The 6,143-nt window shown below is 44.9% G+C and overlaps 1 protein-coding gene across 1 annotated transcript in view; it reads right to left on the minus strand.

The window, feature by feature from the left end:
* LOC116842025 overlaps positions 1–6,143 on the minus strand; it is a 43,742-nt gene that overhangs the window by 34,278 nt on the left and 3,321 nt on the right. The gene's annotated exons all lie outside the window — the stretch shown is intronic.

Raw genomic sequence — 6,143 nt, forward strand, 5'->3', positions numbered from 1 at the left:
GTTACTACGCTGTTATTATCTCTCCCTCCATCCCCCTCGGTTCGCGAGAAGGGCCATCTTGGAAGATCATTAATCTCTCGTAGCCAGAAACCGACATTAAAGGAATCGTTCGAGAAGCACGTTGTTTTAGCTCGGTTTGGTAGCTCGGTGATGCCGGCAACGAGGCGTTTTTAGGACACCCTCGAATCATCCGCGCACGAGCGCTTGGATTATTAATTCTCCGGAAACCGTCGATAATTTCGTCGCCGTTCTTGGAAGGGAAAGAAAAGATGGGAAAAATTCGAACGGAAGCCAACTAAAATAACGTCTGTGCAATCCACGTCGACGGAAGAGGAGAAGAACGTAACGAACACTCGCTTCCTTGCTCTTTCGAAACATTGAGAGAGAGAGAGAGAGAGAGAGAGAGAAAGTTCTTATTATTTCAACGCTTTTTACCCGCGGCGTATCCGTGCGTCGTAAAGTAAGTCGCTTCGTGATTTCGCAAATTTAATGACGTCTAACTACAGTGACGTTTTTCTTCTTCTCATCCTCTCACCCCTCTCTCTCTCTCTCTCTCTCTCTCTCTCCTTTTTGTTCTGTTCCCTCCCGCATGGATACATCTCGTCGCGAGATCCTCCTCGTAGCAAGGATTACAGTGTAATTCACGATCGCGTGGAATTAGCGGTGCCGCGCGGCTCGATGGCTTCGCTCGCGTTGGTTGCGAATTGTACTCCGCGGACACAACTTTAAATACGAAAGTTATACGCCCGCCTGTGTTATAGCGCTGAAACGCGAGCGACCGTAGGCGACCTGACGCGCGCGCTCGTGTTACCCTCTCTCAGGTGTGCGCAATATTTGTGCACTTACGTACGCGCGCGCCGGCACGTTGGGTGTTATTAAGCATGATAATAATTCGAGTGGAATATACACCACACACAGCCCCTCCCGGCCGATCGTAGCGCTGCGATAAGAGCGAATTAATTCCGCAATGATGCTAGCTTCGCTAGCGATCCTACTCGCGCGTCACGCACGCACACTGCGGTTATACACCGCCTCGTTGCTGTTTCCCGGTGAGCTGCAAGAAGCCGTCGCCGCCATTGCTTTTACCTCCGGGCTGACATCATTGTGGTTGCAGTAATGCAATTTTATCAAAACTTTGAAACAATTCCCGATATGACCCCGATCCAGCCCGTGCACCCCCTCAGCCTCCCTCTCACCCTCTTGCCGCCAAACAAATCCTATCGGAGAGTTGGCCCCTTGCTTAAATCTCATAGAGAAAATGGGAAATTTAATGGAGAAAGTGTTTCACGTGAAAAATGAGGAAGGTTCGTCGGCGAACGCTTCGGAGAAATGAGCGTGTAAATGAGCAAAGAATCATTCTCGCCAAATACAGTTCTCTTTAATTTGACAGAAATGTGACATACAGTCTCATCGTCGATAAAAACGATGAACATCACAGTTTTCTTCACGTGAGTATCCGTTTGAAAAAAATTCGCCATATAATTGTGCAGGAATGATTCAACTCACAAAATTGTGACTTTTGAATTCTTTAGCATTGAGAAGTCCATATATATCTTTCCACATAAAAGAGACAAGACTTACGGCGCCTAAAACTAATACAAAACTAATACAAAAATAGTTGCACTATTTTTTACTAGTTGCATCTTTTTCACCCATTTTTCTTAAAGGTTAAGCTTGTCAATGAATACTCCTAAAGAGAGGAAAATCGACTACATACTTGAAAGGAATCTCAGTATTGTCTACGCCTTGTAATTCATGCATCAAACTTTCATAATTCAACATTCATCTTTCATTCCCTCAAAACGTGCTTCATGTGGGTTGGGCCATTCTTGCACGAGCAATGCCAAAAAGGAAGAGAAAAAAAGAACGCGGGTCACACCGTCAGGTGTTTTTATTTTGTTGCGACATTTAATACGCGTCCTTCTCCCCCGTGTATACACGAGCGAGCGTGTACATCGTATTTTCCCTTCAACGCGATGGAAAATAACTCTTGCCTTCGAGCGGCGATTCAGCCAGTGGAGCATTCATGTCGGTCGGAGTCACTTGAACTCTAATCCGCAGGCATAAGCTCGAATCTCGCTGGTTAATACCGCCAAAGAGGCGCAGCCAGATGAGGCTATCGGCCTGCCTCTTGAAAATACTACGAGTGGCTGGATAGCGCAATCAAATGTAGCTACAGTTAGCAGGTATTACCAGGTAATCTTGCGTGACTGTTCCTTTTACACTCGCTGCGTATTATCTGCGAACGCGCAGCGGCTCATCGATACATTCGCTCGTGATAATTTTTTTATCAGCATTTCGATCGTTTTGTCGTTATCGCTTTATCCGGGCACAATAATTGACGAGGAGATAACACGGATTATCGGATCGATTTATCGAATAAATACGTTCGCCAACCAAGCCAACGGTCCTTTAATTGATCTCGGATCTTTACGCGTTACTAATTATTCCCTACTCACTGTGATGCACATTTTTGTTATTTTGTTATTTTGTAAACATATATAGAGAGTATTAAAGAGAGAGACTTACAGAATAAATGGCACTCATTATGCTGAGGAAAGAATGTTTAGTAAACACAGGTCGAGAAAGCAACTCTTTCAGAGTTACAAATACTTTTCGGTTTTGGTAACGGAAATGTATGCTTCCATTGATCACGCGCGGTGAAGGAACAAACATGTTTCTTACCATATTGTTACTGTAATGTTTACAAAAAGTGTGTTCTCTTTTATAAATTTCTGCTCTTCCTCAGTTTCATTTCGACACAATAATATTTACGTTACCATCTTGTTTTAGTATAATCATTTGTCTTTATGATTAGTGATCGCACAGTGTTGGTGAGACGCGGCAGCAAAAATCCTTTCAATTACGGTCGGCGTATTAATACTAATCGGGAAATGGCGGACATGAAATAAATGAAAATGTACACAGAGAGAACGATTTATTGATTCAAATAAATGTTTCTTTGGAATAGTCCAAACGAATTATTTGGTTGACACAACAAAGTATTTCTTTGAAACTAAGCTGCAAATAAATATTTTTGTTGTTTCAAACAAAATTTTGTTTGATCAATCGAAAAATTCGTTTGGAATATTCCAAACGAATTTTTCGATTGATCAAACAAAATTTTGTTTGATCAATCGAAAAATTCGTTTGGAATATTCCAAAAAAGCGTTTATTTGATTCAACCAAATTGTTCTCTCTATGTATAGATGCATTTCATGTATGGTCTTGTCAATAGAAGATATTTTAGCTGCACGACGTTTTTCTAAAAACGTTGTAAACATTAAAATAATAAAAAGATAATAATATGGTAAGACACTCGTTCGTTCGTTCGTTCACCGCACGTGACTAGCAGAAGCGCACCAATAATTTGCGTCACCAAAACTAAAAAGAAACATTTGCAATTCCAAAAGAATTTACATTTCGATCCATACGGAAAGAACATTTGGTTAGGTTAACCAAATATTTGGTGAAACATAAACGAGCTACAGAATTCAGGTTGAAGTTATTGCAGAATTCTGTTCAAGTAAACGAGATCTCTGGTTAGCTGGAAATCTTGTTTGGTTAACCAGAATCTTGTTAACTTGAACAGAATTCTCGTAACTTCACCGGAATTCTGTGGTTTGCTCATACTCCACCACAGACATTTGGTTGATCCATCCAAACTTTTTCTTTCGCATATTTTTATCAAGCAATTTTTACTCAAACAATTTATTGTAATGAATATTATCTATCTACAAATACCATCTACTTTATGAGTATTATCTATCAATACTACGAGTACTATTCAGTTATGAATACTATTATTTGTGAGTCTTGAGTGTTTTTTGAGAAGAGCTTGTAATGAAAATAACATGAAAACATATGTCTCTACTTTTAACAGGAGGATGGCAAGCGCCAGGTGTCCCGTTGGCCGCCCGGAAGCTTACAAGAGAGCTCACGTGGGAAGAAACTCGGTGACCGGCGAAGCCGTGAGGCAATTCCACGAACAGTGATGGTAAGTTTTTATCAAGAGCCGACGTAAAATCTAGTAGCCAGACACGCGGATATCGAGTGGGCGTAGAGTGGGCGTCTCGGCGAGATTACGCGTGTGTTATGCGCGATATTCTAATGAGGCGGTTCTTCGCGCGCATTTACTCAAATGGGTTAAAACTGCGGTTATTTGCGGTGCACTTGAATCGAATTGGCCTGCCGTTTGCATAATCTTCCCCGTCGCCCGCGTTCACACCTTTCTCTCACCGGAGATCTCTTCTCTTCCTTGCGACTCATCCCGCCGCGTCTTTCCACTCCCGACCCCAACCTCCTGAAGAGATCGCCTTCTTTTTCCCCGTCCCCGGGCACATTTCCCGTTCGCGAAAACGATCGGCGTTTCTTTGTTCGCGCCGGGGGAGGGGGAGGGGGGGCGCACATTTAGAATCCACGATCGCGCGTTTGATTTATACCCGATCGACGGATCGAATTTCACGACGAATCGCCCACTTCGCCCGCCAACGAAAACCCCGATTACAGCTAGCGTGGTCAGCGTGGGCGATCGTCGACGAATCGTCTCAATTACGAGTTCTTGTCGGATTGGGTGCCCGCAGATCGACTGCGTTTACGCGAGCACATCGTCACTGGCGACGTGGAGGACGGCGACGTCGACGTCACATACACGGGGAATACGTGTTAGGAGGGAACAAATGACGCATCATGATCGCCTTGAATTTTGCACGTAACGGATCTGAATAAATTCCTACAGTCGGGAAGAAATTGCCGGTCTTGTTCCTGACGTACCGAGATTGCGAGATTGTTTCCGCGCGTAGCGTGAAATAAAAATATTTGTTTCGAGAAATTTATAGGTCTTTGATCGCACGCGCGCACGCGCGAATATATTCTTCCCATGGGGGATTTTTCGCCGCGCGGCGCGCAATCCCCCGAAGCGCCTTATGGCGCTTAAATTAAAATTCAAGATCTCCGGGAAGGCCGCTCGTGCGTGCGGAATCGTGGCTGCGGGGAATCGAACACGGGCGAGGCGAAATGCGATAACGCACAGCAGATCAGATCTAATCCGGGTTCCGCGGTCGGACGTAAAATCGCTTCGTTTCGCGCCGCGAGAGCGCGCACTACGGCGCGCACAAAGCGACGACCGTTAATATCCGCGGTAATTGTCCACCGCGCGCGTTATTAATACAACTTAATTACTGGTAAGCAATCTGTGGCGTGCGGCTTGTATTTGCGCAGCGGTCCCAGTCGCGCCGCGGGTTGTAATAGTCCTGATGAATCCGCGTGTGCGACGTGCCCGGACATTTTGCGGCGCGAATTACATCGGTAACGCTAAGTTTGTCACGTTACGCGGGTCGACGCGAAGTTCTCGTTAAATTGCTCCTGCTCCCGCTTGCGATCCCGAAATTCATGTATATGCTCTCTGTGTATATATACATTTATATATACATTTATATGTGTGTGTGTGTGTGTGCGCGCGCGCGCGCACATGCATGTACGCAACATTGTATATTGCTCAAAGTGAAAATTTCCCGGCGGGCGTTCGCTTTAAACGTCGCTGAATATTTATGATCGCAATCTCTTTTCAGCCTACGGTAAAACGAGGTTTACCTTCGTAATAGCGATGGGGGTGCGCGGTATCCGCGATGACTTTAATAACTAGTTAGCGTATTAATTACGTTACTTTGTCACCGTTAATTTACCTATTAAGCACTTATCGGCGGAGTGACGTGTAATGCGGGCGGTGCGATTATTCATTATGCTAATTGCGCGTAGTGCCGCAGAGAGATAAATCTTATTCGGATCGTCGGCAACGCCGGCGATCTCGCGTGACATTTAAACATTTGTGCAGAATTGCCCTCCTCGGTCCTATTCCGGCAGACTCTCCCGGCGATCTCGTGTCCGCCGATTTTGCGGCAGCAGTTCGCGATCGTAGGATCTCGAATTGCCGGGATTAAGAATGAAAAGTATATTCTACGAAAAGAAATTCAAGGCCAGGTCTGAAAGAGATTAAAGTTGCGTAGCGGTTGAAGGGCGCCATGTGAATCGTGAAACGGGCATTGAAAGTAAGGGAGAAAAGTGTGGATTACACAGCGAGACAGACAGAGAGAGAGAGAGAGAGAGAGAGAGAGAGAGAGAGAGAGAGAGAGAGAGAGAGAGAG

The sequence above is a fragment of the Odontomachus brunneus genome, unplaced genomic scaffold (genome assembly GCF_010583005.1).
Source record: "Odontomachus brunneus isolate Ranch 3 - 2012 unplaced genomic scaffold, Obru_v1 Obru_scaffold_020, whole genome shotgun sequence".
NCBI classification, from domain to species: domain Eukaryota; kingdom Metazoa; phylum Arthropoda; class Insecta; order Hymenoptera; family Formicidae; genus Odontomachus; species Odontomachus brunneus.